The 24062-nt window shown below is 46.4% G+C and overlaps 1 protein-coding gene and 1 long non-coding RNA gene across 9 annotated transcripts in view; one reads left to right on the top strand and one right to left on the bottom strand.

Moving 5' to 3' along the window:
- SLC29A1 (solute carrier family 29 member 1 (Augustine blood group)) overlaps window positions 1–24062 on the top strand; it is an 85703-nt gene that overhangs the window by 39436 nt on the left and 22205 nt on the right. Inside the window, exons 1-2 of one of the 8 annotated variants that reach the window (XM_083434648.1) lie at window positions 10001–10259; window positions 10338–10472. The exons of 4 other annotated variants lie outside the window; for them this stretch is intronic. The gene's annotated coding sequence lies outside the window, so the exon portion shown is untranslated. Of the gene's footprint in view, window positions 1–10000; window positions 10260–10337; window positions 10473–17044; window positions 17220–22176; window positions 22444–24062 lie in introns of those variants that run through there. 3 more of the 8 variants (XM_083434651.1, XM_083434649.1, XM_083434650.1) reach the window with 3 other exon arrangements.
- LOC310674892 lies at window positions 7064–10009 on the bottom strand. Its single transcript, XR_014509818.1, has 2 exons — window positions 9870–10009; window positions 7064–7621 (listed from the first exon to the last, which is right to left on the bottom strand). It is a non-coding gene; the product is annotated as an uncharacterized lncRNA (long non-coding RNA).

Here is a 24062-nt window from a genome sequence, read left to right as displayed (position 1 = left end):
CCGGCGGTGTGAAACAATACATGCACGAATGATCAAATTATTTATTAATTATTTTGTTTAGGAATCATTTGCAATATAATAACACATATAAAACAAAAATATAAAAACAGTTTAAAACAACAAAAGCACATACATGGGATCAATTCAAATCCAAGACACATTCCAACTGGGATAAAGATTTTAGAAGGCTCATTGAAAGACAAATGTCTTTAGCAAGTGCTGAAAATTCAACAGATGGCGCCTGCCTGACATGCATTGGGAAGGAATTTAGGCCTGATTCTGACACTGTAAAGAAAGGACCTCATGGTATCTGCAGGATGCCCTCTCCTGCCGAATGCAGTGATCCGTTGGGGATGTAGCTTATGAGGCAGCCTTCTAGGTATCCTGGCCCCAAGCTGTGTAGGGCTTTGCACACCAATACCTTAAACGCAGCTCAGTAGCTAACTGGCAGTCAGTGCGATTTTTCAGTAGCAGTGCAGAGAGAAGAAACACCCTGGTGCATCTGCAGCAGCACAACCAGATGCCTTCATCTGCCCCAGCTGCAACAAAACATGTCTCTCCTGTATCCGTCTCTACAGCCACAGCAGGTGCTGCAACCTTCCAACAGCTTGACCTCATCCCCCCCAAAAAGGTTCACTCCTCCATTGTCTCCAAAGACAGCTGATGCCCATGAGTGTAATATGATAGTGATATTCCATGCCACTTAGAAGTTGAGCCTCCACATTGACTACGACTTCCTGTTATCTGGGATAGTCTTGCTGGTGCTGTCTTTCAAATAGCAGTGAAATTCCCAACCACCTCCTAACCATCAGATGACCATTTAGCCCATAATCTGCATAACAAAGGAATGATAAGCCAGAAACCTAACACATTACTTCCTGACCTTAGGCTATCTCTTCCTAGCTCCTCACCTCCCTCCCTGTTCTGGTCAGGTGTCTTGTTTGCTTATGCCCTGCTTAGGCTACCACCAAACAAAATCCACCTTGGTCATCTTAACTGGTGGTGTGATCTGTGTCAATTCCTGCTTCCTGCCTTGTGACACCTTAAGGCTGTTTTATGGCATAAGCTTTCATGGACTAGAGTCCACTTCATTGGATGCATGGAATGTTATTTTAAATTGGTAGGTGTTTCTGTGTGCATATATCCCATTCACATGTGTGGCAACGGAGACATTAGCAGCAAGGTCTAATAATAATAATAATAATAATAATAATAATAATAATTTTATTATTAATACCCCACACATCTGGCTGGGTTTCCTCAGCCACTCTGGACAGCTCCCAGCAGAACACTAAAAACCGAATAAAACTTCAAACATTAAAAACTTCTATAAACAGGGCTGCTTTCAGATGTCTTCTAAAAGTCAGATAGTTGTTTATTTCCTTGACATCTGGTGGGAGGGCGTTCCACAGGGCAGGCGCCACTACCAAGAAGGCCCTCTGCCTGGTTCCCTGTAACCTCACTTCTCACAGTAAGGGAACCACCAGAAGGCCCTTGGTGCTGGACCTCAATGTCCGGGCTGAACAATGGGTGTGGAGACACGCCTTCAGGTATACTGGGCTGAGGCCAGGAAATGGAAATGCAAGAAATATGAACTCTGATAATTGTGTGCAAAGCCATATTAATGATAACACAAACTTTCTGGCATTGTTCAGCTACTTAACTCCCATACAGGGAAACCCATTGTTTTGATTCAGGCCACGTGCGATAGAACGTAACTTTATAAGTGTTCATTTAGCAATTTCATGCTAATTTCTCTCTGAACTTCCTTCTTTCCACTGAACAGTTCAGTTGATGGTCTCATAGTGATTTTGAAATACACCTGCTTTTTATGTCATATTAGTACCCACTTACTCTTTTGTGTTGTGACTGAATTGTTTGTCTTATACATAGAATATAGATAGGTATTACTGGCAGATGATAGCATATACTGTATTGGATGATGATCAGGTTCGATTAATTTGGGCGTTGTGGCTGACATTATTAGGCCCTATAGCAGTACTGGTTGAGTGGGGTTGATATCTTGGCTTGTGGCAGGATCTGGTCCCTCAGTTTGTATTTTGTGTTATGTGCAAATAGCAGAACTTAGTTTGGGTGGAGTAAGAAAGATGATAGTTTTCAGGTCTCAGGATGACAGTAATGATATTTTTGTCTGACTTGCAGCAGTGGCGCTAGTCATTATTTAAACCATTCTGTAAATCAGCCTTCCCTGGAGGTCTCTCCTCTGTTGCTGAAAAAAGCTTTTGCCAAGATAGAATCCAGTCCACTAAATTTATCTGTTGCCTAAACAAAGCAGAATGCTTTGTCTGTTCCAGGGAGCTATAAGTTAGACAGGACACAGCAGGCTCTTCTTCAGCCCCCCCCCCCTAATGCATAAACATTCAAGCATATTCTTGAACTAGAGGGTGGATGGCCTGCTTTGAGGAAAGTTTGGAATAATTACCTGGTGCCCAAGACAATAGGCGGAAGAAAAGAATCTGTGCAATATATAGCCTGGCTCACTTGCTTGAGTCACTTCCACTATTTGCTTCACCCAATTGCATATGTTGATATCTGGGGTACTAGTGGGTGGGAGTTGGATGAAAAAGTCTTTTTCAGACCTGGAGAGGGCAAGAATGGGAAACCTGTGACCTTCCATATTTTACTGGATTCCAGCTCTCAAAATCTCTTGACGATTAACTATGCTGTCTGGGGCTAATGGGAGATGGAGATATGGAGGGCTATAGGCTTGCTACCCTTGCAGCAAATGGCTTGTTTGAGTTTTCTAGCCTGAATTTGAAAGGCATTCTGCAGACTTGTGGCATGCTGCATCCTTTTCCGTTCCGTTGATGATGGTGCTGGGAGCCAATGTGGGTTTCTGCCAGATTTTTGGCAGTGTTTTTGCATCCCTCTCTCAGGGGTGTCCATACTTGACCCTATGCCTTCCCCCCTCACTTTGATAATTGATATGTTCATCCATGGACTTGGCATTAGGATGAACACTGCTAAGAAAACTAATCTTTTAGGTTTGCATCTGTTCCATCCCCTCTTAAGGTTTTGGCTGCTAGTTTAGTGCTGTGTGAATGGATGGTGGATTGCTCAGCCTGAAATAGACCCGGTATTTTAGTCCTGTGTGTGTCGTGAACGAGGTGGGGAGAAAAGCCATGAATCCCAGCCATTATGTTGGCTGGCATTCCTCCAAGAATAATTATTGGTCAAATTCAGTGTCAATCATGGCCACAAACAGCTCTGCCTTGGTATTTTACTTTTCATTGGTGGAAGTGATGGTATTTTAGCACATAGAACGTTTTGTCCTGCGTTTTGGCTTCAACCACACTCCCTCTAAATTGGGACCAGCTGCAATGCTGTAAGTCTTGCATTGGCCTCTAGGCTGAATAAGAGAAGGACAGATGTCTCCGAAATATAGATGAAAGGGAGCAGATGGCAACTGAAAATAGCTCAGCGGGAAGCTGTGCCTTTGTAAAAATGGATGAGTGCTGTGTCTATTTGAGGCAGGTCTCTTGCCTCCAAAGCTTCTGTGCATCAGACATTCGGAATAATTTTGTGCTATATTGCATGCACACACAAGTCCTCCAATCATGCTCTTGTGGGCTGAGAGTGAACCAGCTTCACAGTTGTGTTGGAAGTAAAAGAGCAGAATGCATGTATCACTCCACTCGTGCAAGACCAAGTATCTCACACTCTGCAAACTGTAGAGTTTTGCAAGAGCGTACCTGCATCACCATGATTGCTACACGTTCTGATTGCAATGATAATGAGTAAGATAATAGGTGACTTAGAAGGAGAGCCACAGGATGGTACAAAGAACTCTTCGCTGCCAACATGGTGGCTGTAGTAAATCCGGATTCAGAGAACGAGAATTGCCCAAGCTGCTTTGTTCTACCTGAAATGATTACTATGAATTACCTGTGGGTGGAATTCAACTAATGAGTACCATCAACAGAAGCCCACACAAAGACTTCCACTTGCACAATGGGGTTTCTCCCCTCCTCCCCCTGCCTACGGAATTGACTCTGGGGGGTGGGAGACCCCACCTCCTCGAACATGGCAGGGGCAATCATTCCATATGACAAACTGAAATGGCCAACAGAAGATTGAATTATTCTGCAATGGCACTATATTGCACATGGTCTAAATGCTAGCTTGGGATCCATGGAACTTGCAGATATGCCTTATAAATAAAAGGAAAAGGGATAATAAATTGTTGGAGGCTTAGGCTTCACTTGCATACCCACATTCCTTGAAGTAAGCCCCATTGAATGAATAAACATGGGTAGGATTATTCTGTTGGGCTGGAGACAGACAATAGGATTTTTGAGAGTTGAAATCTGTTTGCTAGAAGGACCACTCTGTTGTTTACTATCTTCCCACTTTGGTTTCTGGCAAACAGGTTAGGCATTTTTTTGGTTTTGTTTCAAAAGCCTGCAAAATCCATTTGACCAGAAGCAATAAATGGACTCAACCACAAAAAAACCTGTGTGAGCACTATGGGGAGTAATGCCTCTCTTAGCTCACCTTCTGCAACTCTCTTAAAATGTTTACAAACTGAGTTTGATTTATTACTGTTAATGTGTGACTCATGGCTATTTATGTGTGATTCATCACTGTTTGGCCATTATTCCATCATCCCTTCAGAGGAGCAGCCAAAGAACAACCACAGTCACTCTAAAGTCTAAATTTGCTTGTCAGTAGTCAAGCAGTTCCTTATGTTTTCTTTCTAGCTTTTTAAAGAGCTGTTGACATGCAAGGGTTAAGATGTAGCTGCAGGTTAGAAGTTGGTGCATGCCTTCCTTTCTGGGAGGTAGTAGCACTGGAAAAGCCAGCCTGATGCAGTGAATAAAGTGTTGGGCTTGGATTGGAAGGCCTGAGTTCATATCCCATTCCCCACGTAGCTCAATAGATGATGTTAGGTGGCCTTAGCTGACACAGCCGAACCTTGTTGTGAAGATAAAATGAGAGATCTCATTGGAGGAAGGGCAGGACAAATAAAGCAAAACTTCCTCCAATATCTGGGATTAGCACCACTGGATTGATTAAATACTTGCTTTGCCAGTATGTTTGTTACTGAAAGACCTACTTTGGCTCCCAGCACGTTTCTGAGCACAATTCAAAGTATTGGTGCTGACCTTTAAAACCCTAAACAGCCTGAGCCCAGTATACCTGAAGGAGCATCTCCGCCCCCATCGTTCTGCCTGGACATTGAGGTCCAGCACTGAGGGCCTTCTGGTGGTTCCCTCACTGCAAAAAGTGAGGTTACAGGGAAGCAGGCAGAGGGCCTTCATGGTAGTGGCACCCGCCCTGTGGAATGCCCTCCCATCAGATGTCAAAGAGATAAACAACTCCCAGACATTTAGAAGACATCCTGTTTAGGGAAGTTTTTAATGTGTGACATTTTAATGTATTTTTAATCTTTGTTGGAAGCTGCCCAGAGTGGCAGGATACAAATAAATTATTATTATTATTATTATTATTATTATTATTATTAAATTGGATGCAGGACTGCACCGGTGAGATAATATTGGGGTACTTAAGCGAACTGCCATTTTGCTGGTCATGCTGGGGCAAGCTTGTTCCTTTCCCCCCCTTTCTTTTTTTGCAAAGTGTTACTTTGTAAGTCACAGCTAAAAGTTATTTCTCTCTTGGCACATTATCTCCTACATCTACAAATTCAGGAATCAACCCTTGCTGCTACTAAAACCTACCTAACCTGACTCAGTCCATCTCTTGCAAACAGGTACACATGAGCAGTGGAATGCATGAACCATTCACAGCAGGACACCTTCATCACGGCTTAACAATAGTCCTCTGGGTGCCTATCATTCTACATGACCATGATTTAAAGGGCCAAGTTCATAGCACTCTTTGCAGCTGAGATGGGGGGGTGGGGGGGTCAATGCACAGAGGAGCTGCTTGCTTTTCATGTTATTAACATTCCTCAAAGTTTCCCACAATCAGGATACTTTATTATGAAGAATACTTCATTATTATTTTATTGCTGCTTCCTATATAGAATCTCCATGGGGATAGGAAATCCTACTTTCCTGCCATTGTGTCATTTCCCAGTTTTACCCATAGGGAGCAATTCTCTTCCATTCTTGTGGTAACCTCCCCCTCCATCATTGTTTGCTCATTGTCTTGCTGTTCTAAGGAAGGTTTATGCATCTCATTCACCAATGTGCCTTGACCACTATTTCAAAGCTGAAACTCTTTGACTTGGCTTGCCTAGCGATTTAATCCATCGATTGTGACTGTAGCAAGTACTTCAACAAGCTGGATGCCAATTCACTTCCTGGCTAAGTTCAAAGTACTGATACCGGTGTATAAAGACATATACAGCTTAGGACCAGGATACCTGAAAAAGTGTCTCACCTCTTATATACCCACTTAATCACTCTGCATTGCAGCTGGTTATTCCTGCTTAAGAAGAAACATTGTGCAGCAGCGTAGCAACCCCTGCCGGCGCCTGGGGCAGACCAAAGTTGTTGAGCTTTTTATGGGAAATCAAAACCCCTGATGCACAGCAGGGAACATAAAACAGACCCCTGTGCCGTCCTATAGACCTCCCCCCCTCCCCACCCTTGGCTACCTATGCTACTGCATTGTGAGTGCAGAATAGCTTTCCCATGTGATCAACCTCATGGCCTTACTTTGCCTCAAAGAGCATGCTTTGCTGCAATGGGAAGCTCTGTGAACTAGGGGCAAGTCCCCAACCTGGGTCCCCATCAAGTTCCTTCCTCTCCTCCACCCTTGGGACAAAAGGGGTCTTGTTTGCTTTTATTCTTTGATTAGCACACAGCCATCAGAGCCTGAGACTGACCCTGGGAAAATGTCCTTAAGATGAGCCAAGGGAGCCTTACAACTTCCATTTGCAAACTTAATTCATTGCTCTGGGGGAGATGAAAATGTTACTGCCACTCCACTCCTTGAAATGCAGGCGATTAGCTTTCCTTCTTGGACAATATTTTGGGTGAGTTCCCACCCCTGTTATAGAGCTTTGTAGGTCAAAATGGACACCCTAAACTGTGTCCAGAAGGCAGTATGGAGCTAGTGCAAATCCTAAAGCTGCAGTCCATATTGTTTTATTTAAATAACAATGTTTTTCACCATCCACATAGTAGCGGAGTTCTAAGAGCCATATTGGGGAAAAATGAAACTTCATACAGTTGCTAGCCAGCCTTTGCCCCATCTCTCTCTTCTCTCACAAGCATTCTCTTTCTTCCTCGTTTCTCTTCCTCTTCACCTCAGCAAAGTTCCTTATTCCTCCTGCCTCCTTTCAAAGCCTCTTGTTTTATTTCCTTTCCCTTTGATTAAGATCGGTATTTGCTGCTGCCTTCCATCTGCAAACAATATGATTACATTCCCACCACCACCTATTCACATTATGTTTCCTTTGCATTGCAATGAATGGGGTGAAATGACAATATAATTTTGCCACAGCAGCCAGAGAGATGTAGGTTTTAGTGGAAGAGGATGAACTGCAAGATCCTAACGCATGCAGTCAATACAGGGTGGGACACGATGCCTTCAGAAATCCCTTGTCCTCCACCACTGTCCTCTTAGCTTCTTTGGAACATCACATGCCACAATTCTTCCACACTGATCCTTCCTTGCTGGAACTTTGCTATGGAAAGGTGGGTGTGATCCAAGACATTTAAGTGCTTCATGAAGGAATTCAGTCATTTTTCCTCACCAGTAATTCCAAAAGCTCCTGTTAAATGTCTACATGTTACGTAACTATTAAAAACACAGGTGTACTCCTGGAGGGGGGGAGGGAATATTGCAACTTTACATCAACTTCCTCTTTCCAAGCACTTGACTGTCAGACAGATGGGAGGGAGAATAAAGTCTTGAACTGCTCTTGAATTCTGCACATGCCACCTTTGGGGCATCTCTGGTGTGGAGTGTAATTTAAAACAAAAACAAAAAAAAAACACGCCGGTAAGATCATGATGCACTGTGCCAGTTATTCCTGAAACAAACACCTTGTTTATGAATACATACTCTTTACCATGGTAAACATGATTTCTCCTTTCAAGGGCAGCCAATGTGGTGCCCTCCAGGTGTTGTTGGAGTCCAATGCCCATCTGCTTCTGCAAGGATACCAGCTGTCAGGGATGATGGGAGTTGTAGACTAACATCTGGAGGGCACCACATTGGCTTATCCCAGTGGTTTAACATGCTTTTTTTACTATTTTCACGACTCTGCAAAACATACTTTTAACGCACTTCTCAGTGCCTTGGAGCCAAGCAGTGGTTTGACAACACACAGCAAGTCTGTCTTAACTTTTCAACACAGCAAGACATAGACTCCCTATTTCTCCCTGGAGTTGAAAGAGGGTGTTTTGTGTGGAGTTGAAAGAGGGTGTTTTGTGTGTTCGAATTTCAGCAGTAGGCTTGGACTGTATCTATGACGTACTTAAATTAGAATCAAATTCTCCCCAAGGAAAGCAGTATCTGTGTTCAGAATGAACTTTGAACTTCTTTTTCCTTGAGCAAAATATTTTTGCAGTATTTTGGAATATTTTGGCAGGAATTGGGGCGATTCAGGCCAAGGAAGGGGGAACTTAGGTCAGCGTGGTTGGTGAAATGGAATTGAGAGGAGTCATGGCTTCTTCTGTATTATCATTTTAATAAAATGTTTATAGCCAAGTCCTAAGCACATTTTTGCTTGAGAATTTAAGACACATTGATTTCAGTGTAGTTCGCTTCTAGAGTGTGTATGTTTAGTATTGCAACTTTAATTTCCAAAGTGCTGTCCCTGCTTAACACGTTAAGACATGTGGCTCCCTTCCTCAAAGAATTTTGGGAACCGGAGTTTGCTAAGGGTGCTAGCTCTGGGGGGGGGGACTACTGTTCCCAAGATTATCTGGGGGTAGCAATGTGCTTTAAGTGTATAGTGTGTGCACAGCCTTTGTTAAAAAAAAGAGAGAGAGAGTTTACTAAAGCTCTGCCATGGGTTTATGGAAGGAATGGAACCACACTGGCTCTCAGATGGAACAGGGATGTCTGTATGTCTGAAGCCTTTCCCTAATTTGGGAGGGAGGGCAAAGCTTTTTTTTCTGTCAAGGCCTGCATTCCTTTGGGGGCTGCATGCTGGTGGAACTGGTAGCAGGTGGGGCCAGAGCCAAAAATGGGCAACACTGCCCCTTTTCTCTCTTTCTGTTCTCTCCACCCTCCCAGCAAGCTGCTTTGCATTTCAGTTTCCAGCTTTCCCCTTATCCTCCCTCTTGGTTCCCCCCACCCACATGACATTTAGCCAGGGGCCTCATATCACCCTTAGACTGCAAGTTTCTAACCCCTGCCCGAAACACCCCTTCCCCTTTGCAGTAGCATTACTCAGATACTTTGAGATCTTAAAAAAAAACCCAGCTTGCCAATGGAAAGGGAAGCAATTGATAGAAGAAGAAGTGAAAAAGTGAACAGTTTTTGCATTTCTTCTGCCAGCTCCTAAATGTCAGCAAAAATAAAAAAAGTGGCAAAAAGATAAAAAAGAGGGGCATTGATAAATTTCATTAGAAAGCTTATTTTATAGTTTCAGGGCTGTTGGTCCTCCTCTGGCCAGCCATAGTTCTAATGCAACCTCTTTGGCACCCTCTCTAAAGTTCTGAAGTGTTGTTGAGGGCAGTCACCATACAAGGGGACGGGGCATAGCTCATGGGTAGAACACATGAGATTTGCATGCAGAAAGCTTCAGATTTAACCCCTGGCTTCCTCAATTTTAAAGAAGAATGTCTGTTAGCACAGCTGCCACCTGGAAAGCCAGGTTGGGAAGACACTGACTAACTCTAGTGGCCAGATTTAGTATATGGCAGCTTAGTCAACCCAGAATAGCTACTTCCACCTTTACCTGTTATCATACAGGTACTTACATTCACCAGCAGTGCTTGGAATCCCATACACACCAATTCCATCCATTTTACAAGCTGGTTAAAGAGTGCCTAATCTGTGATAAGCAAGCTTGATCTGCATTAAGTAAGTTTGAGTGACTATCCTTATGTTCAGTCTCATGGTGATTCCTCTTGGCAACTCAGTAGAAAAGATGTTGTGTAACGCCCAGCCTTATCGCTGTTTTCACTAGGTGGCCTTCTTAGAAAGGGGCCCTTGCTGATGGCAAACTGCTAATCAGCAGGTGGTTTGGCTTAGATACCGCACATGTGCGTGTGTTCGACTCATTCCTGGACCACTGATAGTCTACTGGAACTCTTTATCACATGAGTATTAAAGGATTTTTAGAACTGATGAACTAGCCTGTGCTCTAAGTAAGTCTCCTTTCAACGTTACCTTAAGATTTGTAGGGGGCAAGGGCACGTATGCCTAAACCTGCCTATTCTTTCCAGCTGAAGGATCTGGAACTTGAAGAGTCGGTTTGGCCAACTGGTCTGTTTCCATAATGCTGAAAAGAAGCAGGACTGGGGACTTGGCTGCAGCTTCTGCTGGGTGGAGGCCCCAGGGTTTGCTTGGATGCTGAGAAGGTATCATTACTGATGTAATTAATTACAGCCACTGAGCTGCTCTGTGCAGATATTCCCTGTGATGGATGTCCATGTATATATATGCTAGAGGCTCGGGAGAAAGGCACAAACAGCCCATTAGTCTTGTGGATATTGGCAACACATTGGCTGGTGCAGTTCCAAGGGAGTCTGGCATTTTGCTGCGATGGGGCCCTTTGGAGGATCTGCAGGGCGGAATCCTAACTGGGTTTTTGCTTTGAAAGCTGCCTTGGGGGTGGGGAGCGTATAACTGAAAGTTTGGCTTTGCTGTCCTTTAGAGGAGCGTAATCTCCAGCGAGCCTTAGGTTTACAACATTATTATAGAGAAATAAATTTAGATTCCTAAATGATCAACCTAGCAAGGGCAGCATCCTCAAGTAGTGTTTATAAATGGGTCTGGAGGTAATTAGTCGTGCAAACTAGCCCAGTTCTGCCATCAAAAGATATAACCTAATGGGGGCAGCAGGTGTGATAATTATATTTTATCTAGTGCCATCACTGTGTGTACATAACCCAAAGAGGCAAATGTTTTCCTTATTGAGTTTGCAATGTAAATTCATTTCTTTTTTTAAATTAAGATTGGTCCTAACTATTCCACATTTTCTTGTACAGTGCGGGTTTTGACATGAACATATTTAACCCTGGATAGTGTAGTATGGACCATCTAGTTGCAATACTCCATCCTGGATTTTATTTCCAAGACTTGATCCTTATTGCCCTTTTGCTCATTCTCTTGTGGCCGGTGTCAAAGCCAGACTGGATCCAGCAAACGCAGTGCTATTGGATGAAAACTGGGGCTTCGTAGCACTTGTATTCTTGCCTTTAGCTCCTTGTATTGCAATCTCAACATCTACGGGGGCAGGAGGGTAAGGGTGGAAGATGAGCACAACAGTGCTTATTAAAGACACCTACAATTTGACCCAATTTCACCACCTTTTCTGGTGAACAATGACAAACAGAAGGAAACTTCTTCCATACTCCTTTGGGGTGGTGGGAAAAGCTCAAGGCACATCTGAACCTTTGGGGAACTTGCACCACAGCTTTTCAACAAGGCCAGATGGCAACTGTGAGATAAGACAGTGGTTAGGTGAATCCAGATGCATTTTGAACTGGAGCAGTCTTCATCAGGGGATTGTGAGAAACAAATGTTGATACAGCCATTTGGTAGAGTGATGAATGCTTATGTCTCTTTGAACCTTGAGCACCGGGAAACTAGGGAAGTTTATGGTGCACACAGACCAAGTCTGATTTTCGTGAAATGTGGGAGAGTGGGCAGCCTTCAGTGTGAAATAGAAAAATATATATGTTTGTTTACAAACCATGGTGCACCTGGAGTCCAGTCCATCCCATTTTCACTCCTACTGTGTTTATTCTAAGGAACTGGGGGATGTTACACTCCAGTCTCGTGGTCCCCTGCTTGCTTACACAGGGACATCAAAGGAGGAAGATGTGCCTGACCTCTGGAGCAGAGAAAAGCTTATCAGCTTAAAAACAGGGGGAAGGAAGGAAGGGGGAAGAGATTTCGGCATCCTTTTGAACTCCAAACAAAGTATTTGCCATTCAGAATGTGTGAAAAATTCTGGGTACTGTGTAGTCACGTAAAGGAGGGCTGAATAGCAGAAATAATTGACTCAAGTTAAATATCTGCTTGATCTGCTCTGAGCTGACAATGAAATAAGAGAGCAGTTGATGTATGTGTGTATGGTACTGGGTCCCCCCCCCCAAAATGTGGCCTCCCTGTTAGTAGGTTAACTGCAGAATTAGCCTTAACAGCACAATCCTAGGCATGTCTGCTCAGATGTACTGGTAAGTCTCATTGGTCTCATGTGCGCTTATACCAGGTAAGTGTGCATGGGATTGCAGCCTAAAGCTACGAAACCAGGTATATAAAGCTGTTGTGTGGATTTACTGAGCCTTGAACAACTTTGACCCAGGATACCTAAAGGACCACCTGAGCCCTTGTATCACAGTTTGATCTTCGGAAGGAGCACTGCTAGTTGTCCTTTGTTGGGCTTTTAGCATCACTGGTCCTACCCAACTCTTCCAGCAGAGATTTGGCAGGCATCCTTGTTTTGGACTTCCAGGCATCTCTTGAAGGCTTTTTATGCCAACAGGCTTATGTAGTTGCATAAAGCACATCATTTAGCCAAATTCTGTAATGATAATCCTGTACTGGTTTTAATGGTGTTTTATGTTTTATCAACATGCACTGCCTCGATATGGTAATAGTGGTATAAGACCACTTCAATAAGTAAATAAGATAAAATAAAACTATACTATACTATATGAATCAAATCCTTCTTAGATTTACCGGGTATCTGCAGTTTTCTGGCAGTAATTCCTGTTTAGTGTTTTTCAGTCACTACATTCACAGGAGCTGCCACAGGTTTGTTGACTTCGAGGAAAGGAGAAGACAATAACTTCCTTTTGGGGTGTAACAAAGACTGCCACAAAGCAAATTCTAACTCTCAGAATGCAGAATAAAATTTAGAACTTATCCGCTGTGCACAATTACAGGGTTTTGTGGGTTTTCTTTAGAAAGCACGTCCATGGAAACTGGCCGCAGCAAACGGATACAGTTCATATTGCCATTCTGATTCCTTTTACCACATCCCTAAATTCATTCCAAAGAAAGCAGTGTTGTGTTGATTTGGAGGCGATGTCAGAACAAGGGCAGAAATTGAAAGGAAGCAATGTTGAAACAAGGAAAATATTACTTAGGCACTCTTCTCTTACCAGCAATGCTGCAGAGAACAAGTAAGTCATTGAGCAGAGATCAGTATAGGAAAAAGCTCACCTGCTCTCAGTACCCTCTGTTTAGTTCCCTCTAACTCCTTTGGCCCCTTCCCTTGCTTGGAGCAGTCATCCCCACCCCCTCTCTTCCGTCAAGTCCCTCCTTTTAACACATTCTATTGCAAACCTTTCCCTGTTGACTAAATCTAATTTTGCCAGCCATGTCTGCTAAACCATTTCTTCATCTCTGCTAATATTTTTTTTCTAATTTCTGGTTCCTCTGCCTCCACTGTCTTACTGAAGTTTTGCTACATGTTACACATGGATGAGTAAACCTCCAAGAGATGCTTTTGTAAAGAAAAGTAGCAGGGCCAGCCCTACCGTTAGGCAGAATGAGGTGGGAGGTGCTGGAAGGCACAGAGTGGCTGCAAAGAGTTGGAGAACCGAACTGTGTGCGCCCCATATGACCAGCCCTGCAACCACCAAGCTAGCTTGCTGCTTTCAGGTGAGACACGGTTGGTTATGTGGTCTAAACCACTGAGCCTCTTGGGCTTGCAGATCGGAAGGTTGGCAGTTCGAATCCGCACAATGGAGTGAGCTGTTGCTCTGTCCCAGCTTCTGCCAACCTAACAGTTCTAAAGCACACCAGTACAAGTAGATAAATAGGTACCACTGTGGTGGGAAGGTAAATGGCATATCCTTGTGCTCTGGTTTCCATCACAGTGTTCTGTTGCACCAGAAGTGGTTTAGTCATGCTGGCCACATGACCCGGAAAGCTGTCTGTGGACAAACGCCGGCTCCCTTGGCCTGAAAAACGAGATGAGCGCCACACCCCATAGTCTTTGACTAGACTTAACCATCCAGGGGTCCTTTACATTTTACCTTTACCGGATGATGCCTGTGTTGACATAAGAGTCCCTGAAAAGTAGCTTCTGGAAAGTGAGATAGAGAAAGAGAGGCAGAGGTGGGGGAGGGAAAATATATAATACTTTCTTTGCCACCCATGTTTTAACTCAATACTACTCATGTATCCAGTGCTTTCGCCTTTGTGGAATTCTAGATGTGTCCTTGCTGAGCTTTTTTTCAGCCAGAACTCACCAGAACTCACTTTCATCACCTCTCAGGTGGGCGCCATTGCCATTATAAGTGAACAAGGGAGGTGTTCATTGTGAGTTCCGGCACCTCTTTTTCTAGAAATACAGCACTGTAATAGGGTAAACACACAGCTGAAATCCCACTAGGGATCGGGTGGGGGAGGGGGTTTGGAGCATAAAAATTGGTGGTGGGGAAAGAATTAATTCTATAGCGACACATACAAAAGTTTCTCTGCTTAAAATTGCCTTACCCCCAAGCCACTTTTCTTTCCTGAAGGTTTGCCTTCAGGGATTTGTTATTCATGTTAGTATATGCATATTTAGACTCTTCAAATGTAGCGCACACATACCCTACCACCCCCACCCCCACACAAAAGTTGTGCCTATCAGTGGCTATTAGATTGCCAGGTGTTGGGGACAAATGCCAGGAGGAGTTTGTGGCTGTCAAACCCTGCTTCTTCTGAGCTTCCTTGAGATTGTGTTTTCTGCCTTTCCTCTTTTATTTCCTAGTCAGGAGAGAACCTGGACAGCTTTGTGGCACTTTGAAAAATATCCAGGTGATAACATTACATAGTCAGTTCTAGGAAAGATATATGGACTGTCCTTCAGAAAGGAAAATGCCCTCTTTTATTTTTTGATAGTCCATTTTCCTAGAGGCGCATTGCCGTTGCCTTTGAAGCTCCCCATTACACTTTGCTGTGACAGTGCTGTGAACATTTGTAATGTCCTCCGCATGTACCAGCAACTGGCTCTAGGCTAACAGCTGCAGAATTGTGCAAGAAAGCTGACCTGAACTATGTTTGCTGACTGACCATTCTCAAGAGGCTTGCTTGTTGTTATAAACCTTATCAAATTACTTGGTTATCATGTAGCAGTGTCCAAACATTTTAGGTTGCCCTAGCTTATTTTGCCCTGGTCATGTTCCCCAAGCTGGTGCTATCCATATGTTCTGGACTACAAATCCCCCCACCAGGCTGGCCACAGCTGATTGGAGTTTGCAGTGCAAGACATCAAGGGCAGCAGGCTGGGGAAGATTGCATTAGTCTGTGATGGCTGAATTACTCTTGTGGTAGGGAAGTTTGTACCATCAGGGCACCTTCCCACCCACTCCATCCTTAGTTGTTTAGCACTGCCTCATTTCTCAGAAACAAAACACAGCTTTCTTTGGAAAGGATTTGGAGGCATGTGGCGAAAGCAACCAGGAAGACCACGATGAGCCATGTCCGTTGTGGCTTTTTTTCCATGCACATCCTTTCCAAAGGGTTCTGGATTTATGCCCACAGAACTGTGTCCCTAGCATTCGGATTCATTTTCTATTTTCCAGTCCATGCATTAAATTCCCATTCATAGCTTTGTGGGCACCTGCAAAAGTAAAAGAGGTAATCTGAGTAGATAATGAAGCCTTCCTGAGAAGGTGCTGGACTTTGCTGTGTCTGAACAACAGGCATCCTGTAATAGGGAACTGAGATTCAAGTAAGGCTTTTAACAAAGTCCCCCATAATATTGCAGAGAAGCTGGTAAAATGTAAGCCAGATGAGGAGTAGTAAATGCTGCAGAAGACAATCGGGATTCAATTTGACCTTAACAGATTGGAGAACTGGGCCAAAACTAACAAAATGATAGTTAGACTATGTTCTGCACATAGTCAGGAATAACCAGCTGCACAAATATAAGTTGGGGGACACCTGGATTGCCCATAGTACTTGTGAAAATGATATAGGGTCTTAGTAGACCACAAGTTGAACATGAGTCAACAGTGTGATGTAGCAGCAAAAAATAATAATGCTGTTCTAGGCTGCATCAACAGAAATCAAGGGTCCAAATCAAGGGAAGTAATAGTACCACTCTAGTCTGTTTTGGTCAGACCCCACCTGGAATACTGTGTCCAGTTCTAGGCGCCACAATTTAAGAAGGATGTTGACAAGCTGGAGAGTGTGCAGAAGAGGGCGACCAAGATGATCAAGGGGCTGGAAACCAAGCCTTATGAGGAATGGTTGAGGGAATTGGTTATGTTTAGCCTGGAGAAGAGGAGACTGAGAGGAGATATGATAGCCTCCAACCGGGGAAGAATGGAGAAGGAAATTGACTGAATATGCAGAATTGGATAAATTGACTGGGAAGATTCGATATCAGAAAGACCAAAAGTTTATAGAGGACTGGGGGAGATTTACAGAATATCTGAAAAACATATGTGATGTACAGACAACGCTTGTTGGTTTTGAAGAGACTCTGTGAGTTAGTAAGAAATATTGCAAAAAAGAGCGTAAAAGGAGTTCTAAAAGGCAATATTATGTTTAGAAATGCGTTAACAAATAGAAATTTTACGAAAGATTGACAGAGAAACTGAGGGAAGTCGAAAACTGAAGAATGAGTGTTAAATAATGTGTTGACTGTATAAAATTGTTTGGAAAATGAATAAAAATTATTTTAAAAAAAGAGAGAGAGAGAGGAGATACGATAGCCATCTTCAAATATCTAAAGGGCTGTCACATGGAAGATCGAGAAAACTTGTTTTCTCCTGCTGTGGAGGGTAGACCCAATTCAATGCCTTCAAATTACAAGGAGGGAGATTCTGGCTAAACATGAAAAAGAACTTTCTGACAGAGCTGTTTAACAGTGAGGGGAATGGACTCCCTCGGGAGGTGGTGGACTCTTCTTCACTGGAGATTGGGTGGCCATCTGTCATGAATGCGTTCAACTAAAGCACCGCTCTGCATTGCAGGGGGTTGGACTAGATGGCCCTTGGTCTCCCTTCCGACTCTACAGTTCTGTGATCCTATGAAATGCAACTCCTGCCCTTCCTGATATGAAGAGAGCAGAGGGGTGTTGGGTGTTAGTGACAAACGCAGACTAGCTCGACCCAGCAGATACTGCAGACCTACTTAGCATTCCTGACTGTTATGTACTGAGTTGAATAGGATCCAAACTGCAGCAGTCTGATTGGTCCTAGAACAATAGGATCCAAAAGGCAGCAGTCTGATTGGTCCTAGAACAATAGGATTCAGAATGCAGCAGTCTGATTGGTCCTAGAACAATGCAGCAGTATGATTGGTTGGCAGGAACCACCCAATCATGCTCCAGATAGAAGTGAATCCACAACCTGATTGGCTTACAGTAGAATTCCGGAATTAGCCAATCATGTGCAGCCCATTGTGTAAATAATGTATATAAGGCAGATACTTTGAGGGGACTGGGATTCATTCCTCCTCACCACTATGAGCTGAATAAAGAGCATGAAATCACTTTGCGACTCTGAGTATATTTCACTGGCGACGAAGGTGGGATCCCGCTGAGCTGACTGCCACACACAGCACCGCAGCACCGCCACCTGCCGCACCGCTGCCTCGCACCGGTATCCAGGCTTCAGCTCCGGGACACAAGGAACTCAGAATGGCAACCAACAGCAGCTTCTCGCCGTTCAACCCAGCATCTGGAGACTGGGAAGCGTACGCCTCCCGTTTCACCTTCCTGCTAGAAGCCAAAGGGGTCACCGATGAAGAAGACGCCAAGAAGAGGGCAATATTCTTCAGCGTCTGCGGAGAGGAGACGTTTGAAATCGCCCGGGCTCTCCTTGCGCCTGAAGACGTCGCTACGGTTCCATACAAAACAATAATGGAGCAGCTGAAGGGGCACTTTTCGCCACAGCCCTCAGAGGTGGCTCGGCGAAATGCCTTCTACGCAAAGCGGCAAGCCCCTGGGGAAACCATAACTGGGTTTGTGACCTCTCTCCGCCAAGCCGCCCGGTTCTGCAACTTCTCAGAGCTGGAGAACATGCTTCGTGACCGCCTCGTCGGTGGCCTGAGGGATGAGAAGCTGCAACGGCGCCTCTACGCTAAGAAGAACCTAACGTTCCAGGTTGCTCTGGAGGAGGCCCTGGCAACGGAAGCTGCCGAGAGGTCGACGCAAGAGGCACGGCCGAGCCAGCCGCCCCAACCGAGGGTCCACCACGAAGACCTCACCGACGACTCAGGATCTGACAGGGAGGAGGTGCACCGAGTACAGCAGCGCACTCAAGCAGCCCACATACCACAGCTGCCTCGACGAGAAGGAGGAAACTGCGCAAGCTGTGGAGAAAGTCACGAGAGGAGGACCTGCCGTTTCCGCAACGCAGAGTGCAGGCAGTGCAGAAAATCGGGACACATCGCCCGGGTGTGTCGGGCTCGGCCCACCCGACGGCAGGCATCAGATGACCAATCCAAGAGCCCCAGGTCCCGGGGCCCAACGCACCAAGGCAATTCAACGGAGCTCACGGACTTCCAGGTATACCAGTTGCCCCACCCCAACGTAGAGAAAATTTATGTAGAGGTACAGATAGAGGGGGCCCCATGCCGCATGGAGCTTGACACGGGTTCAACTCTATCCATAATCTCGGCAAGGACGTTAAGGAAACTGTGTCCTACTGGGGGTCCCAAACTCAGGCCGGCCCCATTCACCCTCCGGGACTTCCAGAAACGTAAGGTCCCCACAATGGGGGTGGGGACCTTCAGGGTGCAATACCGAGGGCGGACGCGGCAACTGGACTTGCTTGTGGTCAAGGGCCCCTACATTAGCTTACTGGGATTGGCATGGTTTGGACCACTGGGGCTAGCCGTCACCGGGGTGAACCACACTAGCTTACAAGTGGACGTGGACGCCATATGCAAGGAATTTCCGGGGGTTTTTGATGGGAAATTGGGACAGTATACGGGGCCCCCCATTGCTCTACAGCTTGACCCCGCAGTACGACCAGTCAGGCTCAAGGCCCGCCGGGTCCCGTTCGCCCTGAAACCCCGTATAGACGAGGAATTGGACCGGCTCGTGGAGCAAGGAGTGCTGGAGCCGGTGCCTAATGCCCCCTGGGAAACCCCAATCGTCACACCCGTCAAGCCTAATGGTTCGGTCCGCATCTGCGCAGACTACAAATGTACCATAAACAAGGCCCTCACGGCCCATGCATACCCAGTGCCAGTGGTCAGCCATGTCCTTGCCACCCTGGCTGGGTCGAAAATTTTTGGCAAGCTGGACTTGGCCCAAGCATATCAACAGCTACCAGTAGATGAGGCCACAGCAGAGGCACAGACGATTGTGACGCACAGAGGAGCGTTCAGGGTAAAGCGGCTGCAATTCGGTGTCAGCGTGGCACCAGGCATATTCCAGAATCTAATGGACTCTCTCCTTAAAGGAATCCCTGGCGTCACCCCCTTCTTCGATGATGTGTTGATTGCCGGGCCCACACCAGAGGAGTTTGAGGACCGCCTCCGCACCGTTCTGCACCGTTTCCAGACGGCGGGTCTCAAGGTGAAGCGGGAAAAATGTCTACTAGGAGTGCCTCAGGTGGACTTTCTGGGATTTATGGTGGATGCAGAAGGGGTCCACCCGACTGGGGACAAGGTACGGGCCATTTGCGATGCCCCAGCGCCCAAGAACAAGACTGAGCTTCAGGCCTTCTTGGGACTATTGAACTTTTACCATTCCTTCCTTCCCCACAAGGCAGCGGTAGCAGAGCCCCTACACAGACTCCTGGACAAGCGGGCCCCTTGGGTGTGGGGCCAGCGCCAGGAGGCCGCATTCCAGGCAGTCAAGGACTTGCTTGTCTCAAACTCGGTCTTGGCACACTTCGACGAGAGGCTGCCGGTGGTGCTAGCATGCGACGCCTCACCCTATGGCATTGGCGCTGTCCTGGGACACCAACTCCCGGATGGAAGAGAGGTACCGGTGGCATACTTTTCCCAGACACTCAATGCAACCGAGCGGAACTACTCGCAAATCGACAAGGAGGGTCTGGCAATCGTGAAGGGAGTAAAAAAATTCCATGATTTCTTGTACGGGCGGCCCTTCACCGTGGTGACTGACCACAAGCCGTTGCTTGGCTTGTTTGCCCCCGAAAAGCAGACCCCCCAAGTGCTGTCTCCTCGCGTCCTCAGGTGGTCAATTTTCCTTGCCAGCTACCAGTATGCACTGATTCACCGCCCTGGGAAGGCAATGGGCCATGCGGACGCCCTCAGCAGGCTACCACTACCGGAAACAGGCCCCGACCCAGCACCTGCACAAGAGGTTATGAGCCTGGAGCTGCTTCCCGACCGCCCCATTCAGGCACAAGAAGTTGCACACCATTCCAAGAAAGACAGGGTCATCTCCCGGGTCCTGGACTGGGTGTGGAGGGGATGGCCCAGCAACAGCCCTGGGCCAGAATTCGCTGGCTACACAACTCGCAAACATGAACTGTCGGCCCACAAGGGGTGCCTGTTATGGGGAAGCAGGGTCGTTGTTCCCCAGCCCCTCCGCAAAAGGGTCCTCACAGCCCTACACGAGACACACCCAGGGGTAGTAAGAATGAAGGCCCTGGCCAGGAGTTATGTGTGGTGGCCGGGGATCGACGGAGAGATAGAGGCCTGGGTCAAACACTGCCAGGCCTGCCAAGAATCCCGCCCAGATCCCCCAAGGGCCCCAGTCCAGTCCTGGGAGTCCGCCCGAGCACCATGGTCACGCCTGCATGTGGACTTCGCTGGCCCCTTTCAGGGGAAAACATTCTTCATAGTGGTGGACTCCTACACCAAATGGCTGGAAGTCGCACTGGTACCGTCCACTTCTGCATCTGCAGCCATCCGGGTACTACGCAGGCTGTTTGCAACCCACGGGCTCCCTGACACTCTCGTCTCAGACAACGGGACTGCATTTACGTCAGGAGAATTCCAAACCTTCACAGCGCAGAATGCCATCCGCCACATCCGTTCGGCGCCATTCCACCCTGCCACCAATGGCCAAGCAGAACGCATGGTGCGGACCACCAAGGACACCCTTCGCCGCATGACGCAAGGGGATTGGGAGTACCGCCTTGCCACATTCCTTCTAGCACAGCACAGCACCCCCAGCTCAACGACTGGCCGGAGCCCCGCTGAACTACTAATGGGTCGGCGCCTTGCAATCAGATTGGACCGCCTTCACCCCGATAGAGCTCAGGATGAGGTAGTGGTGGGGGAAGGCAGGAACCCCCGGACCTTCAAGGCCCAGGACCCAGTGTACGCAAAGAATTTTGGGGCAGGCCCTGCATGGGTACCCGCCACGGTCACCAGGGTCACTGGCCCCGTGTCGTACGAGGTGCTAACAGATGGGGGGCAATGCTGGCGCCGCCACTGCGACCAGATACGGCGACGATTCCCGGGAGATAACCAGGAGGCGGCGGACAGGTCAGAGGAGTCCCAAGGGAACAGTGGGGCAGTGAGGCCCATAGAGCAGCAGGGGCCAGCAGGAGAGGCAGAATCAGTAAATACAGAGAGGACCCGTGAGGCCGAAAGGACACCAGAACCAGAACCACGACTGAGCGAGCCAGTTGCGCCAGACCAAACAGCCCCATCACAGCCAGCATCCTTGGAACACGAGCCAGAACCGGAACCCCGGACCAGGGAACACCAGAGGCCGCAACGCACACGTAGGCCGCCAGCGTACCTTGAGGACTATGAATGCGACCTCCCGGGCAGGACTGGAACTTAGAGGGGAGGGGTGTTATGTACTGAGTTGAATAGGATCCAAACTGCAGCAGTCTGATTGGTCCTAGAACAATAGGATCCAAAAGGCAGCAGTCTGATTGGTCCTAGAACAATAGGATTCAGAATGCAGCAGTCTGATTGGTCCTAGAACAATGCAGCAGTATGATTGGTTGGCAGGAACCACCCAATCATGCTCCAGATAGAAGTGAATCCACAACCTGATTGGCTTACAGTAGAATTCCGGAATTAGCCAATCATGTGCAGCCCATTGTGTAAATAATGTATATAAGGCAGATACTTTGAGGGGACTGGGATTCATTCCTCCTCACCACTATGAGCTGAATAAAGAGCATGAAATCACTTTGCGACTCTGAGTATATTTCACTGACGGAGACAAGCATCCTCCATCCCCACCATAATCCCAGAGTTGGCAGCCGCAGCTGCTCCTACCCATTATGTGTTTACTTAAGCCGTGACTCAAGCGACAGACCAGATGTAGCGCCAGACACTGATCTGACCGCAAGTCAGATCCAGCCCATGATTCTGACATGGTCTTTGCCCCATGTCAGCCTCAAAAACAGTGGAAAGCAAAACACATATCCACTCCTTTCAAATACACGGCTCCCAGCACAGGACTAGGCTCAGCAAACTTGAGACACGGTAAGTGCCAGTTTCCATTCCATCTGGCTTAAATTCTCACTTGTTTCCAAGGCAGGAGAGCTGTGTTTCTCCTCACTCTTGGACTTGTATTTGGAGCCTCTTTCTGTGGCGGAAGCAGGGACTGTGCTGGAGAGAGAGAGAGAGAGAGAGAGAGAGGAGAAGCTTTCTTAGTAGTGGTGAGGGTCATGGAGTGACAGGTTGCCCAGGTTGCCGTGAGGGCAGATTGATCCCCAGCTGAAGTATCAGGTAGCAAATAATCTTAAGAGCACTCAGGAACACAAAGACGAATTTGAAACTGTATGGCGCATACTTGTTTCCAGTACATTAGAAAGGACAGTGTTGCCTTTTCACCCATGGCTCACTTTAGGACAATCTGTTAAGAGAAGAGAGTAGAAGACACCTAACTAGTGTAATCGGTTCTAAACCACGTACAAGCTTTATTTTGACTTTATTATTTACGGTACATTGTATGAGCATGGAATGTTTCTTGGAGGATGGGGATTGTTTGTTATACAGTGGTACCTCGGGTTACAGACGCTTCAGGTTACGGACGCTTCAGATTATAGACTCCGCTAACCCAGAAATAGAACTTCGGGTTAAGAACTTTGCTTCAGGATGAGAACAGAAATTGCGCCGCCAGAAGTCCCCATTAGCTAAAGTGGTACCTCAGGTTAAGAACAGTTTCAGGTTAAGAATGGACCTCCGGAACGAATTAAGTTCTTAACCCGAGGTACCACTGTATATATATTTGTTTAGAAACTTAAAAGAAAAGTATAGGCTGAAGCCATGTTCAGGAAAGAATATAGATGAGAGATAGTTCATAAGATACAGAGTGGCCTACAAGTAGCAAAGGGCTCTCCACAGTGCACCCCAATTGTCTGGGGCTGCTTTTGCATGCATAAGTATAGCCTGACCCATCAAATATCCAGCTGAAATTTCCTGGCAGTAATGAGCATGGCAGCACATTTCTCAGCTGCTGCACTGATTGGACTGGTCACAGGGATGCTGGGTGTCTGGAGGACTTGGTTCTCACAACGTGGTTTTCCATGCCAGTTCATACACAGAAACACACGTGCCAAGCCTTGTCTTGTCCTGTAATGCTAACACTCAGATGTAAAATACTTGAGTCTTTGGGGGGGGAAATATTTAAATCATTGTGAGCTTTTACCAGAAAAGAGAAGAGAAAAATCTCTGTGTACCCTTTTACTTTTCCCTGAAATGCAATGCTGTTTCAAACTTCTCTTTGAAACCACCATGGTTAGAAATGTATTTTGAAATGAAAGTTGTGACGCTCTGGATCATAGCGGCAATCTCTACCTTTTACAGAAGTGCCTGAGGGCTTGGGTGTGATTCATGGTATGTATGTTGCTTGCACCTGGCTAAAAGCATGAAGAAAAAATCCTGCAGCTTCCGGGGAACCTGGTGTTTTTGCATGATGCCCTGTAGGATTATGGGCTTTCAAAGCATTTTGCAATTCTGAGACCAGGGCATTTCTTCCGCTAGAAAATGAAAGTCCAGCTTCAGCCCCAAATTCGGCACCAGTGGGGTGATATCCTACTATATCTCTGCACTGCAGTGGGGTGTGTCTCACCTGTGGGAATGGTTCTGTTTTTGGAACA

The sequence above is a fragment of the Podarcis tiliguerta genome (genome assembly GCF_965153285.1).
Source record: "Podarcis tiliguerta genome assembly, chromosome: 3".
NCBI lineage: Eukaryota > Metazoa > Chordata > Lepidosauria > Squamata > Lacertidae > Podarcis > Podarcis tiliguerta.
The sequence above is the reverse complement of the archived record's forward strand: the minus strand, read 5'-3'. Positions and strand labels throughout refer to the sequence as shown.